The sequence below is a fragment of the Saimiri boliviensis genome, chromosome 15 (genome assembly GCF_048565385.1).
Source record: "Saimiri boliviensis isolate mSaiBol1 chromosome 15, mSaiBol1.pri, whole genome shotgun sequence".
Classification (NCBI taxonomy): Eukaryota; Metazoa; Chordata; class Mammalia; order Primates; family Cebidae; genus Saimiri; species Saimiri boliviensis.
The window spans coordinates 44,339,124-44,364,762 of record NC_133463.1 but is presented as its reverse complement, the minus strand read 5'-3'; the positions used below and the strand labels follow the sequence as shown (position 1 = coordinate 44,364,762).

Here is a 25,639-nt window from a genome sequence, read left to right as displayed (position 1 = left end):
ACTTAATTGTAGGACCACTAGCCTACTACAGCCTCTTAGTTTGGATCTGGAAAAACGTCATGAACACTGTGTGTGTGTGTGTGTGTGTGTGTTTGAGAGAGAGAGAGAGAAAGAGAGAGAGAGAGAGAGAGAGAGAGAGAGAATCATTTTGAAATGTTATTTTCCCATACTATTTCCTATTGTAATGGCACGTAACATTGTATAAATGGTTTCCAGTGAATTTATTTTATTAGGTATGGTTTAAAGTGTCTAAAAGCAACAACAATAGCAAAGACAATAATTCTGTTCCTCCTTATTATCCATCTTAAAAATATATTCTTTAAAAATATTTAAGAATATTTTCTTTCTCTAGATCTGTAGCACCAGTATCAATATAATGGTGGGTTCTTTGATCTTTTTGCTTATTTATTTTTTTTAATGGAACTGGTAAGAATGATATGATATTATCAAGTACACATTACTAGAGCAATATTGAATTTCTGAATAAAGAAATTTAAGTATGTAATAATAGACCACTTATTTTATATAATACTTAATTCTACAAAATTGTAGTCAAGAGAATTTGATTAATCCACTGAGTTTTGTTCAAATTGAATTTTACTAGATCCTGCTTAGGAAAACTGACCTCTACTGAGACCAGATTGCTGCAAACTGCATCATTATGTGTTCAAAGTATGAGAATATCCCATGTGGGACTCAGGATGACAACACAGGCATCTAGAAGCAATTTAAGAAGTGATTAAAGCCCAAGGGCACGGTGAAGGAAAAGAAAACAAATAACAAAGCAATGGCCACATAGCACGTGTTATTGTTAAGTCCATCAAAGGTAATGATGAAAAATATCTTAGACATGGGGTTGATTATCCCTTCTTAGGATGAAATACATTTACAAAAACATCTTTAAAATATCTTTGTTTTACAATGTTTTTATATAGAGCTATTGGGGATCTCTCTTTAAATTAAGGGGAGACACAATTAAAAGTTTGGAGATCAGTTGTTCAAAAAGTTTAAGGTTAAAGTTATTTAACCTGATGATGTCTAAAAGCACACCTTTGCCTCTCCCAAATCAGCAAACGTTGAAGGAAAAAAAAATTTAAAGAATGAAAAAGAAACTTCAAACAAAGAATATCATCAACAATTAGATGTACAAAGTCATTCACAACCGTCTTATTGATACGACTTCTGGAGCTAATATTTTTAATGTGTGAGAATTTACCATTTTATGTTTAAGTTTATATCAATTTTACTAATTGCCTTTAAACTGTTATACCTGCAAAAAATTAATTCTGAAGGGAAATAAAATTATCGGGCGGGTCATTTAGCTTAAGATAAAAGTAATTTCATTGTATGCCCCAAGTCTTACTCAAAGTCTGTGAGTTCTTTTCAAGGCTCAGGAATGGAATTCCAAGTAAGCAGGGGAACCCTTACTGTAATTTCAACTACCTGTGTTCAATAGTCGTGGTGATTTTGATTTGCTTTTCTCTTCCTCATTTTTTCCTCTTCTGTGGTTTCCATGGTGAATTCCTGTAATGCAGGTAGACTAATCCTATCTTCCTTTGAATCAAACAGTTCCAGAGGTGATGTATCACAGTGGGCCCTGTGAAATCCAGTCAAAGCAGGGAGAGGCTACTTTCTAGTTTCAGAAAAGAAATTTACTCTCAGACAACATATAAGCTTCTAATAATTAGAAAGGAAAATCAGGTTAAAAGATTTAATGAGGTTTATCTTCCCAATTAGTCACATTATTTTGTTACAAGGAAAAACAAAAGGCTCCAATGAGCCTTCTGTACCATAACAACAGATTTGCATGGTGTTTAGCAGTTTACAAAGTGTTCTTACATCTAATTGCATTTTAATTTATAAGGTCCCTCCTTACTTTTCTGTTAGACTTAAGAACTCTGTTGTGATCACTCATAGTCTGAAACTTGAAGCTACAAAGATGGCTAGGGCAAGAGCAGATAAATTGTCTTGAGTGAAATATAACAGCGCACGATAATGAGAGCCCCAAAACATGCTTATTCCTATATGATTCCACCTCTAGCATGATCTCAGAGCCAGGGCTTCAGAGATCCATGTGAGACTCTACTGTGCTTAATTTGATTTTTTAAATTATTATTCAAAAATCACTCCATAGGAGACAGTATTATTATTAAGTTTAGTTTTTAAAACCATTTCTTCTTCACCACTATTTCTTTTAAGCTTTTCTAGATTGAATTCTTACAGAAAAGCCTCTTTGCAGTCAACATCCACAGAAAAAAAATAGAAGCAATTGATCTACAAGGACCTGCATTTGAAATACGATACATTAAGGTAAAATCAAATGCTTTGCATTGTGAAAATACTAATGCTCTTATTTGTGAAATTCAAATAAACATTTCCTCATCATTTGTGTAGATCCAGTTTCGCTTCCTAATTTCCACACTGCCACCTGGATGCATTCAGGCTGTTCTGTGACACAGTTGAACTAGTTTGGAAGGTTCCTTCTTTGTCTCTGGGCTCCTTTTCTTTTATTCCCCTGGGACTTCTTGCTGCAAATTATTTGATCTGAAGCTATGTCTGAACAAAAATAGAAAAATGGAGAACTGAGGCAATTATACTATTAATTCAAGCAGGAAAAAAAAGGCACTTTGCCTGAGTTGTCTGGCATTTCCTGGCAAACATCTTTTCTGTCTCAATGATCTAGAAGATTGCCTAACTTATTTTCTTCAAGGATGTAGATGTGGCCTATGTCACATGGCTCTCATTGCCCCATTTCCTGCCACTTCAGACTGTGTCTATTCTAGGAAGGCTGAGATATGATAAGAAGTTTCAGTGGTTCTGAAGTACAGTACTTAAGATACCCCTGCGAAGGCTGAGATTGATATTTGAAATTTGCAACTGATCTTGGAGCCTGGTACAGCAATCATGGTGAGCTGGACCTATATATATATGTGTGTGTGTGTGTGTGTGTGTGTGTGTGTGTGTGTGTGTGTATTTGTGTGTATATGTATATATATGTCCGTATATGTATGTGTGTGTGTGTATATATATACACATACATATACGGACATATATATGTATGTATATATATACACACATATACACACACACATATATACATATACACATACATGTGTATATTTAATACATGTATACATGCACATACATAAACATATATATAAAATATTTGTGTATATGTACGCATATATAAAATACACATATATACCGTGTATATATGTATATGTATGTGTATGTATATATATATATTTTGTTATTTTTATTATTTTTTGAGACAGAGTCTGCTTCCATCGCTCAGGCTGGAGTGCAGTGGCAAGGTCTTGGCTCACTGCAACCTCCGCCTGCCTGGTTCAACCTCACAAGTAGCTGGGAACACAGGTGTGAGCCACTGAACCTGGCTAATTTTTGTATTTTTAGTAGAGACAGGGATTTCACCATGTTGGTCAGGCTGGTCTTGAACTCCTGACCCCAGGTGATCCACCTGCCTCGGCCTCCCAAAGTGCTGGGATTACAGGCATGAGCCACCAAACCCAGCCTGGACCAATTCTTTTATTCATTCCTTTACTCACTGAGTGCCTGCTCTGTGCTGGGTCTTGGGGATACAGAGATGACAATGTCTTGGCACTTGCATTAGCAGTTTAACGCACATTAAGCAGTAGTTACAACACCATGTAGTAAGTTTGAACAGTGATTCCATTGTGAGCAAAAGTGTATACCCGCTAAAAGATTTAAAGTAACAGAAGCAGAGCCACAAAGGCAATTCTTCACAAATGTGCTTTTTCTGCTTATCTTGTTTGCTTTTCCCCTACAGTCCCTTAAGAATGACATAAGCCAGTTTCACTGGAGATTCACTCACTGTCTCTTAAGAATACTAGGTCTCTGAGAGCTCTGGGTTAGACACTCTCAACAGACCAGGGTTTGGCAGAGGTTTGTCATGCCTTTCTGCCAAGGGCTCACCCTGGCAGATGGCAACAGCTGTTCATGATTCAGTCAAGAAAGTACAGGAGGAGCCCTGCAAAAATGTCCTTTTTATTACACCACTGACTTTTTTCCTGAGTGGTTTTTCACTATATCAGTGCATAATTGTTTTTGCTAATGCATTTATTCCAATCATACAAAAATCTAATTACTCTATGCAATGAATCATTAACAATTTCCTTAAATTCATTTCAGTGTTTGCATGCTGGTATTCAATTTATGCTAATAAACCTAAAATATTCATGTCTTTAAGTCTGAGATTGCAGACTATGCAAAAAAAAGTTTTACCGAAGTATGTTTTAAATCTGTATTTTATAAAATACTCAGGTGTAAACTCTGCAATATTATTCTGAAATACATAGCATTCAAATTTTCTATTCACTTTTTAAGTAGAGTTCTTTTTATCTCCTTCACACTTTGAGTTCACTTAGCTACAACAAAATGATACGTGGTCATGTTTAACTTAAGAGCATTAATTGGTGTTGGTAATGAAAGAAGATGAAAAGTGACTGATGTCAAACTTTTTCACTTTGATTTATCCACATTGAGATTCTGCCTTTGATTCATTTGCTGAAATAGATATTAGGAATAAGTACCTTATTTTTATTTTTAATGAGTACCTTATTTTATTATTTTAATCAAATAAGAGGAAATTAAACCTTGAATTCATTCTAGCCATAAAAATATATCACTGTTTTTTATAGTACTGCCATTACTATTATCTTATTATTAAACACATACTATGTGCTAAGTGTCCATTTGCTCCGATAACTGCTTAATCTTCACCACTTCATTGAATCACCTTCCAAAACCTTTGAGGTCAGTAGTATTATCATCCTCATTTTATCATAAGAAACAAATGGAGAGGACTGGGCACGGTGGCTCGCACCTGTAATCCCAGCATTTGGGGAGGACAAGGAGAGCAGATCACGTGACGTCAGGAGTTTGAGAACAGCCTGACCAACATGACAAAATCTTGTCTCTACTAAAAATACAAAAATTAGCTGGGTGTGGTGGTGCAAGTCTGTAATCCCAGATATGCAGGAAGCTGAGGCAGAAGAATCACTTGAACCCAGGAGGCAGAGTTTACAGTGAGCTGAGATGGTGCCACCATACTCCAGCCGGGACAACAGAGTGAGTCTCCCTGTCAAAAAAAAAAAAAAAAAAAAAAAAAAAAAAAAAAAAAAGAAGAAGAAAGAAAAAAGAAACAGATTTAGAGAAGTGAAGCAACTTGCACGAGGTTACACGGTGTTGCCCAGTGGTTCTGAACTGGGTATGATTTTTGCCTCCCTAGGGACGCTGGACAATGTCTAGAAACATTTTTCATTGCCACAACTGGGCAAGGGGCAGCTGGCATGTAATAGGAAAAGTCCAGGGGTGCTGCTTAACATCCTGCAATGCACATGCCAGCCCCCACAACAAAGAATTACTGAGCCTAAATGTCGATAGTGTTGTGGTGGAGAAACCTTGGTGTAGCAGCTGTGTGTGATGTCCATGTCACAACTTCTTGGGCTACTGATTTCTGAGCAGCTGTGGTGGACAGCTGTGATGGACAGCTGTGGTGACAGTCACATGCAATTACTAGTGTCTCACTTCAAGCCCATGTGGTAGTTGCTCTTTGCTTTTCTGCCTTAGGGCTTTCTCTGAAACACCTGTGTATGTGCAACGTGGGATTGTGCTGGGGGAAACTTCAACCAAGGTTCAACCTCCCTGTTATTTGATGGGACCACTCTGTAGGCATTTTCCACAATTGCTCTGTGTGTCTCCAGAGGGACTGAGTCTCAGTTGCCTGTAGTGGTAACTGGCTGGTACAGCAGACCCTTATTCACCATGCCTTCTCCCACTGGTTGAGGGTTGCCTAGAGTTGTTAACACCTCAGCAATTTCAGTCTGTGTTGTTACTGAGCTTTAAAGCAAGCTTTGTGGCAGAGAAGCAGAGACATCATCACATGAGCTTGAGGTGGGATTCCAGCAACTACATTGCAGACTTTCAACTGTCTGCAATAGTTGGCTGAAATCAGTAACACACTTTATCGGTTTTTTTTTTTCTTTCTTTTTTTTTTTTTGAGACGGAGTTTTGCTCTTGTTACCCAGGCTGGAGTACAATGGCACGATCTCGGCTCACCGCAACCTCTGTCTCCTGGGTTCAAGCAATTCTCCTGCCTCAGCCTCTCGAGTAGCCGTGACTACAGGCACACGCCACCATGCCCAGCTAATTTTTGTATTTTTAGTAGAGACGGGGTTTCACCATGTTGACTAGGATGGTCTCGATCACTTGACCTCGTGATCCACCTGCCTCAGCCTCCCAAAGTGCTGGGATTATAGGTCTTAGTCACCGTGCCCGGCCACTTTATCAGTTTTTATCACTTCCCTGTCTTACTCCTCATATTCTTTTTCCTAGGCTTGCCTCTCTAATAAACTACCAGTACCCAAGCTCTTAGTTCAAGCTGTGCTTTCAAGGGAGCTCAAACCAAGACACAAAGCTAGTAAGTCCGCTACATTTTATTGCGAATCCAACGAAACAGAACCAAAGGCTGAGTTTTTGTCCATTCTCATCTTTTGGCTGAGATTCCCTCTACAGTGTAAATTCCATACTCAATGATTTAATATTGCTTTATCATGACTTTAAATTCTCTTTATCTTTTTCCAAACCCACTATATATCTTTAATGATCAGATCATTCTTTTTTTTTTTTTCTATGCAGGAGGCATATTGGATTGTGAAAAGGACTCAATTCACCTGGCCTATTGCAGATTTATGCTAGGAATTTCATTTCAGTCTGCTGCTGTTTGGAAATCTTTCATGAACCTTTTAATGACTTTCTTACATACATCTTGTTCCCTTAAAGCCCAAACTTGGCTTTGTCAGCTCTCTTTCTTTATAATATTTAGGTAACATTTGATATCTTCATCATGAATTATTTTTTCCTTTCAATTTACATGATTACATCACATATACAATTCCTTCGATCTCTCTCTGACAGCTCTTTGTTTTCCTTAAACTCCTAACATCTGTTTTTCCTCCTTCCTCCAATCTGAGGATAAGACTCATCATGGGTCCTTTTCCTATAACCACTCTCTGGGGAGCTCATTCACTTCTATATGGATAACATCTAAATTTCTGTTTCCAGCTCTGAAGATATCCCTAAGGGCTCAGGGCCATTCTCCACTGACTATCCAATTACTAACAAGGAAGCAACAGTATCTTTGAGTAGCATTTTGCAGTTTAATATGCTTTCTCTAAAAATGGAGTTAAATTTATCTCTGACTCTCAAACTGGTCTTTCTTACCTGTCATACTACCGAATAGCTAGAAACCAGGACTCATCTTAAACTCTGTTCTCTTTTTCATGGCATTGTTGGTTGTACATCCAGCATCCCTTACCTGTTTCCTCTTCTCTTAAAGAAAGTCCAGTTTTGGTACTATATCCAAATCCTCCCCTAGGCAGCCCATGTGGCTCAGAAATCAAACTGTCTCCCAAGCCCTAGAAGGCATTTGGATGGTCCAAGGAGAATCTCCTTTCCTCATGCCACATTGGTTTAGCAATTGGCATGCAAACCAGCTAATGTCCCTGAGATTCAAGAAAAGATTTGTTAGTGATTCTAGGGAAGTTATTCCTTGCTGTTCTGAAAGAGCTTTCAGGAGTAATTCTCTCTCGTCTCTTTTCTCTTGCTTTTTCTCAGGATATGTTCATGTGTGGATGCGATGGAACTGAGGTCACCAGGTTCATGCTACCTGGAGCATGAGGCTGACAATGGCTGACAAATGGAGAAGCACTGAGTCAAATGAATATTGGAGAAATGGAGCTGGAAGAAAACTGGGGTAAACCTGTCTCTGAAAGGACACTGCCTTTGGATATCCAGCAGTAGGACCCAATATTTTTTCTTGTTTAATCTCATTTGCGTTACTTTCAGCCCAAGGCTCTTAATGAGAAAAAGGGTCTACCTTGTCCTCTGAAAGTAGCCTCAGTCTCTGCACTCTTCCCTATGACAAGGCTCATCTCTTTAATTCATATCCAGTCACTGGTGACCTCCTAACTGATCTACATCCTCTCATTCTCTCCTCCTCCTTATTCACCTTTCATACTGTTGCCGGGTGACTTTTCCTAAAAGACAACTTTTGTGATTTAACTCTACTTCATAAATTCCTATAATGATTTCTTTTTGCTTTTAGTCCAAACTCCTCGGACATGTTTTCAAGGCTTTTCATAATTGAATTTCTTGTATATACCCAAGTTGACTTCTCTGTGTTCCCAAATGTACAACTGACAGTCTTTCCTCTTGATGCTCTTTCAAATAAGAAATGTTTCCTCTGTGTAAATTCAGTATATGTTTTTAGCTTTTATTCAAGTTCTAGCTTCTTCATAAACTTCTCCTGAATAGAGTCAGCCTATGTCAATTCAAACAGTCTTTATTACGTGCACACTACGTGTCAGGTACTCAACAAGGCAGGGGAACTATAAAAACAGATAATCATAGTCCCTCTTGTCTCTGGGAGCAGGCAATTGAATACAATGCTTTTTAAAGTTTTAAGTAATGTGCTCATGAAAAATCTTATAAATATAAATTTGAATTTACAGAGTTTAACTACCAAGCTAGTGAGACTTAATGTTTCAATTAAGAAAAAGTTGGAAATCAAGGTGTATGGATAAGTATAGTAGTCTTATATTTAGCCTTAACATGCAATTTATGTCATATTTTATTATGGTTACTTAGTATTTAAAAAAAACTATGATTCATAGAGTCAAAAAGTTATAAATATTAACAATTTTTAGCAGCTCCCCTTTTAATCTCAGAATTTTCTTTTTTTGAGACGGAGTTTCACTCTGTCGCCCAGGCTGGATCTTGGCTCACTGCAACCTCCACCTCCTGGGTTCAAGTGATTCTTCTGCTTCAGCCTCCTGAGTAGCTGGGATTACAGACATGGGCAACCATGCCCATCCAGCTAACTTTTATTTTTTTGCAGAGATGGGGTTTCACCATGTCGACCAAGCTGGTCTTGAACTCCTGACCTCAGGTGATCCTCCTGCCTCGGTCTCCCAAAATGTTGGGATTACGTGTGTGAGCCACCATGCCCATTCTCAATCTCGGAATTTTCTGTGAAACAGAAACAATAGGAAAAACTTTCTGAAATTTGCATAAAATTATTTTATAGTGCATAATTTAATATGTCAATGGTATTTAGTGATAAATTTGATGTACATATATTATTTAAATCATTCATTTATTCAACATATAGTTATTTACTATGTGCTACATCCAAGGCCTTATTCTAAATCATGTACCTTCAATATGCCAAGGGAGAAAATATTAGTTATTGAGGGTGAAAAATGTTATATATTGAAATGGTATGTGGCCCTCCAAATGTAAACATATATACAGCCTATCTGTGGCATTAAAATTTCATGGGGGGTGATTAGGAAAGAAGATGTCTGAAAAAGTCTTAGGGGAGCAATAATAAAAAAAATAGTGAGGAACACTTTTTCAGATACTGGAAAACAGCAATGAACAACATGGAAAAGAAAACCCCTGTCCTGATGGAGGTGATATTCTCATGGGGGCATGAGCTAGCAACAAACAAGATAAATCAGTAAGATATATAATGTGCTATGGAAAGAAAAAAAAGCAGCACAAGACAAGGGGAAAAGTAAATTAAAGGAAGGAGGTAGGAAGTGGATGTGTGGCATGAAAGGGCATTGGCAGTAGTAGCTAAGGTGACCATGGACATCTGAGTAAAAAATTTCATGATCAAGGGAGTGAGGGAGGAGGAGCTCTCCAGAGATTGAACAGACTGTGCAAAGGCCCTGCAGAGAGAGTGGACCTGGCACACTGGAAGACAAGCAAGCCCGTGGATGAGGTGGGTGGGGAAGGTGCTAAAAGGCCATGCCAAAAAGTTCACAGGGCCCAAGTCTCAAGTCATAAGGGTTATGTAAAACCCTTTTTTGTAATGCTCATGAAGAAAGAAGAAGTCATGGATGTGTTCTGAGGAGAAAATGATGCAATCTGATTTGCATTTTCACCAGGATCACTCTCACCGGGCTGAAAGTGATCCTGGTGAAAATGCAAATCAGATTACATCAGCCCATGAGAGTGGGCTGAACAAGGTTAGGGGACATCTAGCAACTAGTTGGGAGGGGTACTAGTTAGCTCTGGCTGCCAAAACAAAATATTACAGGCTGGCTGTCTCGAACAACAGACATTTGTTTCTTATGGTTTTGGAGGCTGTGAAGTACAAGATGAAAGTACCAGTGAGGTAAGCTTCATTGGGAGGCCTCGTCTCTTAGCTTGTGGGTAGCCACCATCTTGCCATGTGTTCATATGGCCTTCCCTTGATGGGTGTGCATGGGTGGGGGGAGGAAAGAGGAGGGGGGGTTGGGAGAGAGTGCTGTCTTGTGAGTCTTGTAATAAGGACATTAATCCATGGTACCAGGGCTCTACCCTCATGACCTCATCTAACTCTAATCCCCTCCCAAAGGCTTCATCTCCAAATACCAGCACATTGAGGGTTAGGGCTTCATGTATAAATTTTGGGTAGACATAGACATTCAGTCCACAACAAGAAGCTACTGCAATAATCCAGGTAAGAGATGATGTGGGTATGCACAATGTGGTATGGTAGACAGAAGTGGTTGGACTATGAGTGTGGTTTTAAACGTACTCAGGACAGTGTTGATTGATCTGATGTGGAAGATGAGAGAAGAGAAAAGTCAAAGATGTCTAAGGGTTTTGGATACATATGTTATCACTATTATTTTTACTATGGTTTTTAATATCGATAAGTTGAACAAAATGCACCAAACACCTAAGGTTTTTTGGAATATTACAGTTTAAAAATGCTTGGTCTAAAGAGTCTTAATTTGTAAATAAATGTGAGGGGCATTTGAAATTAAATTCATTTTTATTTGACACAGTGGCTGGGAACACCTGGCATTTAAAGGATAGGGGCCAGGAATGTAAGCAGTCTTGCAATGCATGAGACAGTTCTGCACAATTGAAAAAATGTCACAAAGTCTAACAACATTTCTGTTGAGGAACACTGGTGGAGTTGTTTTTATGTATTTGTTCTCTTTTTAAAATATTGTATTGCACTTCGATGCAACAGAAAACAATATCCTTTATTGCCAATTATTTCAGGTACAATTTCCCTCAGCTAAGTTCTAAGGCCTTGAGGGCAGGAGTCACCTCATATATTTCTCTTGTATCCTTATATAGTGAGCAGCAGAAAAATGCCTTTATTTTGCTATTCTCTTGTTTTCTCCATATGCAGTGGCATACTTTCATTTTATTCACTTCAGACAGGAATGAAAAAAAAGATATATACAAGTGGATTTTAATCATAGGTGAGGACTAATTTTTGTTTTAAGGACTTGGCATACAGGAAATAATATGCAAATATTACCTCTTATAATGATAACAATGGGAGGTATATACCATTGCTTGATTAAAGCAAATGCCAGCCTTAGTTATCAGGTATTCTTGTTGTCATCACTTTTCCCATTCTCTTAAGCTCATATCTTGATAATAGAATAAATTTTTTTTTTTTTGGTAAATCAACAAAAAGTCTATTTTCTAAATCACAACATAATGCCATCTCTCTGTTATTTCTTCATATTATTTTAAAAAATTTATCCACATGTAGTTAAGCTTTTAAAAATAAAATCTGTATTCTTTAGAGCAGATTTAAGATCATAGAAGAATTGAGTGGAAGGTATAGACTTCCCATATACCTCCTGCCCTGAGATATGTATAGCCTCCTCCATGATCAACATTGCCTTCTAGAATGCTACAATCCATTACAATTAATGAAACTTCATCGATACATCACTATCATCCTAAGTCAATAGTTTACATTAGGGTTCACCCTTGGTGCTGTACATTTTATGGGTTTCGATAAATGTATATTGACATACATCCAACATTATGGTACAATCATATTTGTTGCATAAACAACATCTCAGCCAACCATAGACTGCATATACAAGAATGGTCCCATAAGATTATAATACTGTAACTTTACTGTATCTTTTCAATGTTTAGATATGTTCAGATACACATGTATTTACCATTGTATTACAATTGCCTATAATATTCAGAGTAGTAATATGCTGCCTAGGTTTGTAAAGGAGGAACAATAGGCTGTATGTGTAGGCTACAGCATCGAGATTGGTGGAAGTACATTCTGTGATGTTTGCACAACAATGAAATTGCCTAATGGCACATTGCTCAGAATGTATCTCTGTTGTTAAGTGATGCATGGGTACCTCATACAGAGTAGTGCCTCTGCTCTTAAAATTCTCTGTGTTTCACTCCCTTCTGATCTCTGTGGCAGCAACTGATATTTTTGCCGTCTCCATTGTTTTGCCTTTACAGTTGATTTCTAAATTAGAAATAATAAATACTGAATATGTAGTTATTATGATTTTTTATTCACTTAGAATCATTTTGTAAATACTTTTCAATGTTTCTACTTAATAATCAGACATAATTTTAATAGCTGTATATAGCCTAGCATATTTACTGTAGCTTTTTCTTTTATTGTTGGACAATTTGTGTTTGGTCTTTCATGAGTTACATATAATATTTCCATTTAGTATTTTACCATTAATTTTTTTCATGCTCTACTAAATATCACCCCCCACCACCAACTTCACCTACCAGTTATTGTCTACTTGCTTGGCTTCTGACTATTATGACATATAGATGCATGCTAACATCAATTTGCCTACCTGCCTTAGCTTGGATCATTGATAGTCCTTGATCTTTCCAGCTTTTCTTCAGTGTTCATATCCTTAGCTCCCAATAGCTGGTACTTATGATACTATGCTGCTAAAGAAGTACTTGGTCTAGTGTGAGGCCCATGTGGGTAATCAATTGAATGATTCATGGTAAGAGAGAAGACATATTCCAGAATAATTGAAACTTATTTCTTTTAGCAATAAAAACCACATATTTCCTCTTTTGATAAAGTACAAAATTACAGCAAATACTCTCACAAGACTTTCATGGATTACTTGATAATAATAAAAGACTAACAGCTGGATATTGTTTTAAACATTGAAGAAAAGCAAACAGATCAACATCAACCATAACATTGCTTCATATCCCAAAACCAAGATGAAATAATGCTTTTATAGAAGATGTGACCTGTGTTCAAAAAGCATCATTTATCAAATGCAAAGGATTTTTGTAGCTCTTTACTTCAAGGCATATTAAATCTAGCAAAGCTCTGATTCAATATAGATGTAGGTCAGATTTCATGATAAAAAATCAAAGAAACCAACCAAAATCAGAGAACTTAGTAAGTTTGTGGGTTTGCAATCTACAGAAGTCAATTATATACATATATATGACAAAAGAGAAGAAAAGACTATTAACAATTCAAGAAGGAAGATAAAGTGCTTAGGAATAAGTGTCAGAGATGGGCATGATTTATATAAAGAACATTTTAAGATGCTACCAAAAAACACAAAATAAGATAAATAAATAGGAAGGTATATCATATCTTAAATAAGAAAAGTCAACATCATAAAGATTTGATTCAATAAAAACAGCAACAGCATTTTTATTTTGTAATCAAAGACAATCTAATACTAAAGTTCAAATGAAAAAAGAAAAAGAAAACATAGCCAAGAAAAGTCCGGAAAAGCAGTCATAAAGAGAAGTATTTTCTTTACACATTTAAACACAATTTAAATCTCAGCTCTGGTCTGCAGCTCCCAGTGAGACCAACGCGGAAGGTGGGTGATTTCTGCATTTACAACTGAGGTATCTGGCTCATCATCTCACAGGGACTGGTTAGACAGTGGATGCAGTCCACAAAGGGCAAACAGAAGCAGGATGGGGTGTCACCTCACCTGGGAAGGGCAAAGGGTTGGGGAGCTCCCTCCCCTAGCCAAGGAAAGCCGTGAAGGACTGTGCCATGAGGGATGGTGCTATCTGGCCTAGATACTATGCTTTTCCCATGGTCTTTGCAACCCACAGATCAGGAGATTCCCCTGCATGCCTATACCTCCAGGGTCCTGGGTTTCAAGCACAAAACTGAGCAGCTGTTTGGGCAGACACTGAGCTAGCTGCAGGAGGTTTTTTTCATATCCCACTGGTGCCTGGAAGGCCAGCAAGACAGAACCATTCACTCCCCTGGAAAGAAGACTGAAGTCAGGGAGCAAAGTGGGCACCACCACAGAGCCTAGCAAGCTAAGATTCACTGGCTTCAAATTCTCACTGCCAGCACAGCAGTCTGAAGTTGACCTGGGGTGCTCAAGCTTGGTGGGAGGAGGGGCACCTGTCATTACTGAGGCTTGCGTAGGCAATTTTCCCCTTACAGTATAAAAAAAGTTTCAGGGAAGTTCGTGCAGGGTAGAACCCACCTCAGCGAAGCAGCTGTAGTCAGACTTCCTCTCTAGATTCCTCCTCTCTGGGCAGGGCATCTCTGAAAGAAAGACATTATGGGCTCATAGATCAAACTCCCATCTCCCTGGGAGAGAGCACCTTGGGGAAGGGACGGCTGTGGGTACAGCTACTGCAAACTTAAACATTCCTGCCCATGGGCTCTGAAGAGACCAGTGGATCTCCCAGCACAGCACTTGAGGTAAGGGACAGACTGCTTCCTCAGATGGAACAAATTCAAAAACTAGCAAAAGACAAGAAATAACTAAGATTGAAACAGAACTGAGATATCTCCCAGCAGGGGTTGACAGACACCTCATACAGTAGAGCTCTGGCTAGCATCTGGTGGGTGCCTCTCTGGGACGAAGCTTCCAGAGGAATGAGTAGGCACCAATCTTTGCTGTTCTGCAGCCTCCACTGGTGATACCCAGGCAAAAACTTTCCAGAATGGAACTCCAGCAAACTCCAGCAGACCTGCGGAAGAGAGGCCTGACTGTTAGAAGGAAAACTAACAAGCAGAAAGCAATAACATCAACATCAACAAAAAGGCCGCCCACACAAAAACCCCATCCAAAGGTCATCAGTCTCAACGATCAAAGGTAGAACATGAGGAAATACCAGTGCAAAAATGCTGAAAATTCCAAAAACAAGAATGCTGCTTCTCCTCCAAAGGATCACAACTCCTTGCCAGCAAGGGAACAATACTGGACAAAGAATGAGTTTTACAAATTGACAAAAGTAGACTTCAGAAGGTGGGTAATAATGAACTCCTCTGAGCTAAAGGAGTATGTTCTAACTCAATGCAAAGAAGCTAAGAAACTTGATAAAAGGTTCCAGGAACTACTAAGTAGAATAGCCAGTTTAGAGAAGAACATAAATGATCTATGGAGCTGAAAAACACAGCACGAGAACTTCATGAGGCACACACAACTATCAATATGTGAATCAGTCAAACAGAAGAGAGGATATCAGAGATTGAAGATCAACTCAATGAAATAATGCAAGAAGCCAAGATTAGAGAAAAAGAGTAAAGAGTGAAAAGAAATGAGCAAAGCCACCAAGAAATATGAGACTATGTGAAAAGAAAAAAACCTTACATTTGATTTTTTTTTTCTGAAAGTGATGAAGAGAATGGAACCAAATTGGAGAACACACTTCAGAATATTATCCAGGAGAACTTCCCCAACATAGCAAGACAGGCCAACATTCAAATTCAGGAAATACAGAGAACAAAATTAAGATACTCCTTGAGAAGAATAACCCCAAGACACATAATCATCAGATTCACCAAGGTTGAAATAAAGTAAAAAATGTTAAGGGCAGTCAGAGAGAAAGGTAAGGTAATCCCCAAAGGGAAGACCATCAGCTAACGGTGGATCTCTCTGCAGAAACCCTGCAAGCCAGAAGAGAGTGGGGGCCAATATTCAACATTCTTAAAGAAAAGAATTTTCAACCCAGATTTTCATATATAGCAAAACTAAACTTCATAAGCAAAGGAGAAATAACATCCTTTCCATACCAGCAAATGTTGAGGGATTTTGTCACCACCAGGCCTGCCTTACAAGAGCTCCTAAAGGAAGCACTAAATATGGAAAGGAAAAACTGGTACCAGCCACTGCAAAAACATACCAAAATGTAAAGATTATTGACACTATGAAGAAACTTCATCAACTAATGTGCAAAATAATCAGCTATCATCATAATAACAGGATAAAATCTACACATAACAACATTAACCTTAAATGTGAATGGGCTAAATGCTCCAATTAAAAGACACAGACTGTCAAGTTGGATGAAGAGTCAAGATCCATCAGTGTGCTGTATCCAGGAGGCCCATCTCACATACAAAGACAAATATATGCTCAAAATAAAAAGATGGAGGAAAATTTACCAAGCAAATGGAAAGAAAAAAAAAAAAAAGAAGGGGTGGAGGGTTGCAATCCTAGTCTCTGATAAAACAGACTTTAAAGAGCTAACCATCCTAGATATATATGCACCTAATATAGCACCCAGATTCATCAAGCAAGTTCTTAGGGACGTACAGCGAGAGACTCCCACACAATAATAGTGGGAGACTTTAACACCCCACTGTTAATCTTAGATCAATGAGACAGAAAATTAACAAGGATATTCAGGACTTGGACTCAGCTCTGGACCAAGCGTACCTAACACACATCTACAGGACTCTCCACCCCAAATCAACAGAATATATATTTTTCTCAGCACTGTATAGCGCTTATTATAAAATTGACCACATAATTGGAAGTAATGTACTCCTCAGCAGATGCAAAAGAACAGAAATCATAATGGTCTCTCAGACCACAGTGCAATCAAATTAGAACTCAGGATTAAGAAACTCACTCAAAACCACACAGCTACATGGAAACTGAACAACCTGCTCTTGAATGACTACTGGGTAAATAACAAAATTAAGGCAGAAATAATGATGTTCTTTAACTCCAATGAGGACAAAGACACAGTGTACCAGAATCTCTGGGAAGCAGCCAAAGCAGTTTAGAGGGAAATTTATGGCACTGAATACTCACATAAGAAAGTGGGAAAGATCTAAAATTAACACCCTAACATCAAAATTAGAGGAACTAGAGAAGCAAGAGCAAACAAATTCAAAAGCTAGCAGAAGACAAGAAATAACTAAGATCGGAACAGAACTGAAGGCAATAGAGACATTAAAAAAAAAAAAAACCCTTCAAAAAAGATCAATGAATCCAGAAGCTGGTTTTTTGAAAAGATTAACAAAATAGATAGATTGCTGGCCAGACTATTAAAGAAGAAAAAAGAGAAGAATCAGAAGACAATAAAAAAATGATAAAGGGGTGATCACCACTGATCCCACAGAAATACAAACTGCCATCAGACAATACTATAAATAAAACAGAAAATCTAGAAGAAATGGATAAATTCCTGGACACATACACCCTCCCAAGACTAAACCAGGAAGAGTTCTGAATAGACCAATAAGTTTTGAAATTGAGGCAGTAATTAATAGCCTAACAACCAAAAAAGCTCAGGCCCAGACACATTCACAGCCAAATTCTACCAGAGGTACAAAGAGAATCTAGTACTATCCTTTCTGAAACTATTCCAAACAATAGAAAAAGAGGGACTCCTCTCCAACTTATTTTATTAGGCCAGCATCATCCTGATACCAAAACCTGACAGAGACACAACAAAAAAAAGGAAATTTCAGGCCAATATCCTTAATAAATATCGATGTGAAAATCCTCAATAAAATACTGGCAAACTGAATCCAGCAGCACATCGAAAAGCTTATCCACCATGATCAAGTTGGCTTTATCTCTGGGATGCAAGTCTGGTTCAACATATGCAAATCAATAAATGTAATTCATTACATAAACAAAACCAATGACAAAATCACATGATTATCTCAATAGATGCAGAAAAGGCCTTTGATAAAATTCAACACCCTTTATGCTAAAAACACTCAATAAACTAGGTATTAATCAAGCATATCTCAAAATAATAAGAGCTATTTATGACAAACCCACAGCCAGTATCAAAGTGAATGGGCAAAAGCGGGAAGTATTCCATTTGAAAACAGGCACAAGACAAGGATGCCCTCTCTCACCACTCCTATTCAACATAGTATTGGAAGTTCTGGCCAGGGCAATCCGGCAAGAGAAAGAAATAAAAGGTATTCAAATAGGAGGAGAGGAAGTCAAATTGTCTCTGTTTGCAGATGACATAATTGTATATTTAGAAAACCCCATCGTCTCAGCCCAAAAACTCCTTAAGTTGATAAGCAATTTCAGCAAAGTCTCAGGATACGAAATCAATATGCAAAAATCACAAGCATTCCTATACATCAAAAAAAGACAGAGAGCCAAATCATGTGTGAACTCTTATTAACAATTGCTACAAAAAGACTAAAATACTTAGAAATACAACTTACAAGGGATATGGAGGACCTCTTCAAAGAGAACTACAAACTACCAATAAGGAAATAAGACACAAACAAATGGAAAAACATTCCATGATCATGGATAGGAAGAATCAATATTGTGAAAATGGCCATATTGCCCAAAGTAATTTGTAGATTCAAGGCTATTCCCGTCAAGCTACCATTGACTTTCTTCACAGAATTAGAATAAGCTACTTTAAATTTCATTTGGAATCAGAAAAAGCCAGCATAGCCAAGACAATCCTAAGCAAAAAGAACAAAGCTGAAGGCATCACGCTACCTGACTTCAAACTATACTACAAGGCCATAGTAACTAAAACAGCATGATACTGATACAAAAACAGATGTATGGACCAATGGAACCGAACAGAGGCCTCAGAAATAACACCACACATCTACAATCATCTAATCTTTGACAGACTTGAAGAAAACAAGCAATTGGGAAAGAATTCCCTATTTAATAAGTGGTGTTGGGAAAACTGGCTAGCTATAAGCAGAAAACTGAAACTGGACCCCTTCCTCACACCCTATACAAAAATTAACTCAAAATGGATTAAAGTCTTAAATGCAAGACCAAAACTCATAAAAATCCTAGATGAAAACATTGGCAATACCATTCAGGACGTAGGCATGGGCAAAGACATAATGACTAAAACACCAAAAACAATGGCAACAAAAGCTCAAATTGACAAGTGGAACTAATTAAACTAAAGAGCATCTAGAAAGCAAACAAACAAACAAAAAAACCTGTCATCGGAGTGAACAGGCAACCAACAGAATGGGAGAAAATTTTTGCAATCTATCCATCTGACAAAGGGCTAATATCCAGAATCTATAGGGAATTTGAACAAATTTACAAGAAAAAAAAAACTCGATAAAAAAGTGAGCAAAGGATATGAACAGACACTTCTTAAAAGAAGACATTTATGTGGCCAACAAAAACATGAAAAAAGCTCATCATCACTGGTCATTGGAGAAATGCAAATCAAAACTACAGTGAGATACCATCTCATGCCAGTTAGAATGGCAATCATGAAAATGTCAGGAAACAACAGATACTGGTGAGGATATTGGGAAATAGGAATGCTTTTGCACTGTTGGTGGGAGTCTAAATTAGTCAACCATTGTAAAAGACAGTGTGGTGATTCCTCAAGGATCTAGAGCCAGAGATACCATTTGACCCAGCAATCCCATTACTGGGTATATATCTAAAGAAGTATAAATCACTCTACAATAAAGACACATGTACATGTATGTTTACTGCCGCACTATTCACAATAGCAATAGACTTGGAACCAACCCAAATGCCCATCAATGATAGACTAGGTACAAAAAAATGTGGCACATATACAACATGGAATACTATGCAGCCATAAAAAGAATTAGTTCATGTCCTTTGCAGGGATATGGATGGAGCTGGAAATCATCATTCTCAGCAAACTAACACAGGAACAGAAAACCAATGTTCTCACCACATGTTCTCACTCATAAGTAGGGGTTGAACAATGAGAACACATGGACACAGGGAGGGGAACATCACACACCAGTTCCTGTCAGGGGATAGAGGCTAGGGTAGCTTTAGAGTTAGGAGAAATATCTGATGTAGATGACGGGTTGATGGGTGCAGCAAATCACCATGGCACATACATACTTTCATAACAAACCTGCATGTTCTGCACATGTATCCCAGAACTTAAACTATAATAAATAAAAAAATAAATAAAAAGGATAAATAAAAATAATGTGATACCTGAATAAAAAGACATCAATGGGATTAAATAGGTCATAAATAGGTCTAACATTAAAAAGGGAATTTAGCATAGAAGAAAGATGTCACCTCAAATCCGTAGGGTGACAGTATCATTTTCATTGAACAATTATGTGTCAATTGGTGGTGCCTGTAGCCATGTATAACTTGATAAGGCATTTTGTGTTGACTCTCTCTCCTCTGTTTTCTTTTTTCTATCCCTCATCCTCCTTCTCTATGTCACACTTTCCAATAAAGTATTAATATTTGCACAAAAGCCTTTAGAGAAGACTCTGCTTTCCAAAAAGCCAGACTAAGGTATTTATTTCTAGCCTCTTAACCTCTTGATATTAGTTTTCCCATCTCTAAAATTGGAAAAATAATAGTACCTACCTCTTACTGCTGTTTGGAAAATGGAATGACATAATACAGGTAAGGGCTAAGAATGGTGTCACACATATAGTTTATACTCAGCAAGTGTTAGCTATTGTCAGTATAATTGTTACAATTTTTAGTCATATTTTTCAAACATGACAATTGAGACACTGCATATGTGATTTCTAAGGACTATAAACTTCATAAAAGTGGTGATCGTATTGCTATGTTTTTCCTTTTACTGTATGTATCTAATACTTTGCATGCTCCCTGGCTCAAAGGAGAGTTTGCTATTCAACAAGTGGATGCTGAATGAGTGGAGGAACACACGTACTTTTAAAAGGTCATAAAACTAATAAAATGTCAGAGGAAGACTCTGAATCCAGAACATTTGGCTAGCCAGTCACATTTATATCTGCCACGTGCTATTGGTCAAAGCACACATAAAACAAACTTGATTTCAAGAGTTGGGGAAATAACTTCAGAAGTCTGTTTGCTAAGAAGGACTGACAGAATTTGTGGCCATATTGTATTACAGACACTCTGTCCTATTTTTTTCAATATTTGCCACTCTCCTCGGATCTCCTAGCTTTTCATATATTCCTATGGTTGGAAGGTAAACGATCTCTAACTTTTCAGAGAAAATGGATGAGCTTAGGCAAAAATTACTTCCCTCTCCTGCTCCTACCTGGCAATGAGTTTACTGTAGATTGAACCTTCCCATTCCCAAATATTGGCCCATCTTCGGCAAATCAACTTTTCTGGTACTTGTCCTTCTATTCATTATTCCAGGGTCCGTAAAGGTACAGCTCTTCCTCCTGAAAAATGCTGATCCTTTTACATGAGGATGCCTAATTTCTTCCCCTACTGTTTTTTTCAGGGACATTACATCATCTCTTTTAAGTTTCATGTCACTTTGTCAACATGCTGATATGTTTTTCATCTTTTGAAAAAAATCCCAACTTCTACCCTATATTTTGCTTTTTGTCATATAAAACTATTTTCAAACAGATATAATGACTTACTGTTTATTTTTCTTTACTTTCTAAACCCATCTCCATTCATATTATCTGGCATTTACACCAGTTCTTTAAAAAACACTAATAATTTTGACCATGGTCATCCATGACTTCCTAGTTATTTAATAGACTTGCTTAATTCATCAATGGAAGCTCCTTTGCAATTTCCTTCACTAATTTCTTTTTCATGTCTTAGGTGCTGGTTTAAATTATCACCTTTGCCTATGACTGAAACAATATGACCTTATGTGGGATACTCTCATGCAGTGCATGACATTGTGATGGTCATATTATCTCTCATTTGCTCCAGACTCATTTCTAACTCTCAAATGGACATCTCCTCCAGGACATTCTATCAGCAATATATAATTTCTCTATTGCCGTACAATAAGCAATTTCAAAATGCAATATTTTAAACAATTATTTCTTTGCTCTTGAATTTGAAATAAATAATTTCAATTATTTATTTGCTCTGCAATTTGGTGGGGCTCAGTTGGGTGGTTCTTCTGCTTGCTTCACCTTGGTTCACTCAGGAGGCTATAGGAAGTTAGTAGGTTTCATATCTTAGTCCTCAGCTCTGAAGGTTGGAATGGCTGAACCTCTTTCTGTCTATGTGGTCCTTGTCCAGGCTATTTTGAAATTCTTCATTTGGTGATCACAATGTTCAAAGAGGATAAGAGTGGAACCTGCAAGACCACTTGTGGCTGAGACTTGCCAAACACAGATCACTTCTACCATGAGACCTGCTACATTTCATGGAGTGGGGAAGCAGATTAGTTTTGGGCCATTCTTGCTTTGCTATAAAGGGATATCTGAGGCTGTGTAATTTATAAAGGAAAGAGGTTTAATTGGTCATGGTTTTGTAGGCTTTACAAGTATGATGCTGGCATCTGCTCAGCTTCTGGGGATGACTCAGAGAGCTTTTACTCATGGCAGAAGGTGAAGCAGAAGGAGGGATGCAGGCATCTCACATGGCCAGAGCAGGAGCAAGGTGGTGGGGAGGTGATACACTTTAAAGCAACCAGATCCTATAAGGCTACAAATTTTCCAAACTTTTATGCTCTGTTTCCTGTTTAAATATAAATGCCAACTTTAAGTCATTTCTTTTCTTCCATATGTGAGCATAGGTTGTTGGAAGCAGCCAGGCTAAATCTTGAACACTTTCACTTAGACATTTTTTCCATCAGGTACCCTAAATCATCACTCTTAAGTTTCAACTTCCACAGCTCTCATGCACATGGGCAGAATACAGCCACGCTCTTTACTAACATATAGCATGGGTGATCTTTGCTCCTGTTCCCAATAAATTCCTCTTTTTCATCTGAGACCTTGGTAGCCTGGCCTTTATTGTCTTTGTCACTATCAGAATTTTGGTCATAACCATTTAGCCAGTCTCTAAGAAATTCTAAACTTTCTCTCACCTCTTGTCTTCTTCGGAGTCTTCTAAACTCTTTCAACCTTTCCCTGTTACCCAGTTACAAAGTTGCTTCCACATTTTCAGGCATCTTTATAGTAATGGCCCACTCCTCAGTACAAATTTTCTGTTTTAGGCCATTATTTCATTGCTATAAAGGAATTCCTGAGGCTAGGTAATTTATAAAGGAAAGAGGTTTTCTTGGTTTGTGGTTTTTCAGGCTATACAAGCATGGTGCCAGCATCTGCTCAGCTTCTGGGAAGGCCTCAGGGAGATTTTACTCATGGCGGAGTGTAAAGTGGAAGCAGGTACATCACATGACCAAAGCAGGAGTGAGATGGGGTGGGAGGTGACACTTTTAAACAACCAAGTCTTATAAGAACTCACTCAATATTGTGAGGACAGCACCAAGTCATGAGGCATCATCCCCTAAGACTTAAACACTTCCCACTAGGTCCCACCTCCAACACTGGATTTGAGCAGGGATAAATATCCAAATTATATCAAGAATCTTTTTTTTTTTTTTTTTTTGAGACGGAGTTTCGCTCTTGTTACCCAGGCTGGAGTGCAATGGCGCGATCTCTGCTCACCGCAACCTCCGCCTCCTGGGTTCAAGCAATTCTCCTGCCTCAGCCTCCTGCGTAGCTGGGATTACAGGCACGCGCCACCACGCCTAGCTAATTTTTTGTATTTTTAGTAGAGACGGGGTTTCACCATGTTGACCAGGATGGTCTCGATCTCTTGACCTCGTGATCCACCCGCCTCGGCCTCCCAAAGTGCTGGGATTACAGGCTTGAGCCACCGCGCCCGGCCTTTTTTTTTTTTTTTTTTTTTTTTTTTTTTTTTTTTTGCAGTTTTTCTTTGAAAAACTGCAAAGATTTTATGGCTACATTTAAACAGCCGCAGACACTTTATACTCGACATGACGCTAACTTTTTTTGCGGAATTTTCTGTTTAAATTCACATGGTCTCCCAGGCCAGAAATCTAACAGCAATTATTGACAGCCCTCCTTTACTTACCAACGGCAAATGGTCTCCGGATTCTGTCAATTCTGTCATTACATGCACTCTCGAATCCATTGTTTCCTCTCCATCCCCTTTGCTTCATAATGTCTTGCATGCCACTTCAAACTGAAACTCCAATTTTTTCTCTAATTATTCTCAATATTGGTGTTATAGTGATCTTTCTAACCTGCAAAATGATCATAATACATTGTAGTGAATATATATATATTTTTAGAAAACTATTTTTGTTGTCTAGCATCTCAACTTCATTCCCTGATTGACCTATTTTGCCTCTTGTTTTTGAAGGTAAAAAAGAATTGCCACTGTTTTCTCAGCCTCTTGCAGCTGAGGTGCACAACCTGTGATAGCCCAATCAGATATGCCTGCTACAGAATTAGAATCCAAAGCAAAAAGTGGCAGCAATATCCAGTCTCCAAGGTAATAGTGTCAGGAGTGGCCTCCAGAGCACTGTGCTGGAGGTAGCCGTGGTGGTAGTTCCAGTGTCCAGAGGTCAGATGTAGAGCTTCAGTCTCTTGCCCAACCAGTTTTATATCATGATCCAGCTGCCCTTTGTTCCTGGCTATTTTCTGAGCCTGGATCTCTGACTTGCAGATAAATCTGTGTGCCACCCAATAGCTTTTCAATATATTGTTTTCCTTTCCTTTTTAATTTGACCAGAGAGCATTTCTGCTGTTTGCAACTCAGAACTCTGCCCCATGCATTCTTGCTTCAAAATTTTTAACAGATCCTTCATGAACTGATATTCAGAAAACATTTTTGAATGAAGCATTGAGCTTGCTTTCTGACTTCCAGTGGTGAGCAACTTATGGAGGGAGGAGACACTCATAAAAATAAAAAAAATTCGTAATATTGTCAGTATTTTAGAGTCAGATAAATCATAATGGCTAAATGTAGTGCTCTTTGGACAGACATGCTATGTTGGTGCTGTTAGAGAAGCACCATTGTGTACTTGGCCCTTAGGAACAGCATTTAAGATATTTCTGGGACATATAAAATAAGTTCAGTTTTAAGAGAAATACAGCAATTCCCACTCTTACTAATAAAATGCTGTATAGAAAGTATAATTTAATCAGTTAAGCATTATCACAATGTGGAACAGTGGCAAGGAAAATAATGCAGGTTGTGCCGCTTTCTATTCTAAATCACTACAGATTTATGCTGATGTAATCATGTAGGCACTATTTAGGTAGAACTGCCTTATTAACGACCAGCATGCATTCATAATTCCAGTTGAAATTATAGCACTATTTGGGTAGAACTGGCTTATTAATGACCAGCATGCATTCATAATTCCAGATGAAATTATAGCACTGTTTGGGTAGAACTGGCTTATTAATGACCAGCATGCATTCGTAATTCCAGATGAAATTATAGCACTATTTGAGTAGAATTGGCTTATTAATGACCAGCATGCATTCATAATTCCAGATGAAATTATAGCACTATTTAGGTAGAACTGGCTTATTAATGACCAGCATGCATTCATAATTCCAAATGAAATTATGGGAGTTCTAGAGATTTTCAGAAATGCCATTCTATTTCAGCTGATTCTTGTTGAGGTAGGTCTTCATTTGTTGAAAGTACAAAGGTATACACTGTTTACTGCTAAATGAATACAAGAAGAAGCAAGTATCATAGTGATTAGAGAGCTTGTATAGATAGTATCTTAATTTCATATTAATATTTCTTTTATATTTATTATACTTGTGAATACATATACTGACAATATTTTGTGAACCAGAGAGAACAAAGAAAATCTA

At 37.8% G+C, this 25,639-nt stretch overlaps 2 long non-coding RNA genes across 3 annotated transcripts in view; one reads left to right on the top strand and one right to left on the bottom strand.

Annotated features, from left to right (window-relative positions):
• The first annotated feature begins 2,672 nt into the window (after positions 1 to 2,672).
• Positions 2,673 to 25,639, top strand: part of LOC141581460 (uncharacterized) — a 66,895-nt gene continuing 43,928 nt past the window's right edge. The window contains exons 1-3 of one of the 2 annotated variants that reach the window (XR_012514104.1): positions 2,673 to 2,907; positions 6,376 to 6,460; positions 7,657 to 7,795. This is a non-coding gene — a long non-coding RNA (uncharacterized LOC141581460). Of the gene's footprint in view, positions 2,908 to 6,375; positions 6,461 to 7,656; positions 23,723 to 25,639 lie in introns of those variants that run through there. The other variant, XR_012514103.1, reaches the window with a different exon arrangement.
• On the bottom strand, positions 8,967 to 24,353 carry LOC141581461 (uncharacterized). The gene is made up of 4 exons (XR_012514105.1): positions 23,874 to 24,353; positions 14,674 to 14,832; positions 14,340 to 14,401; positions 8,967 to 9,069 (listed from the first exon to the last, which is right to left on the bottom strand). It is a non-coding gene; the product is annotated as an uncharacterized LOC141581461 (long non-coding RNA).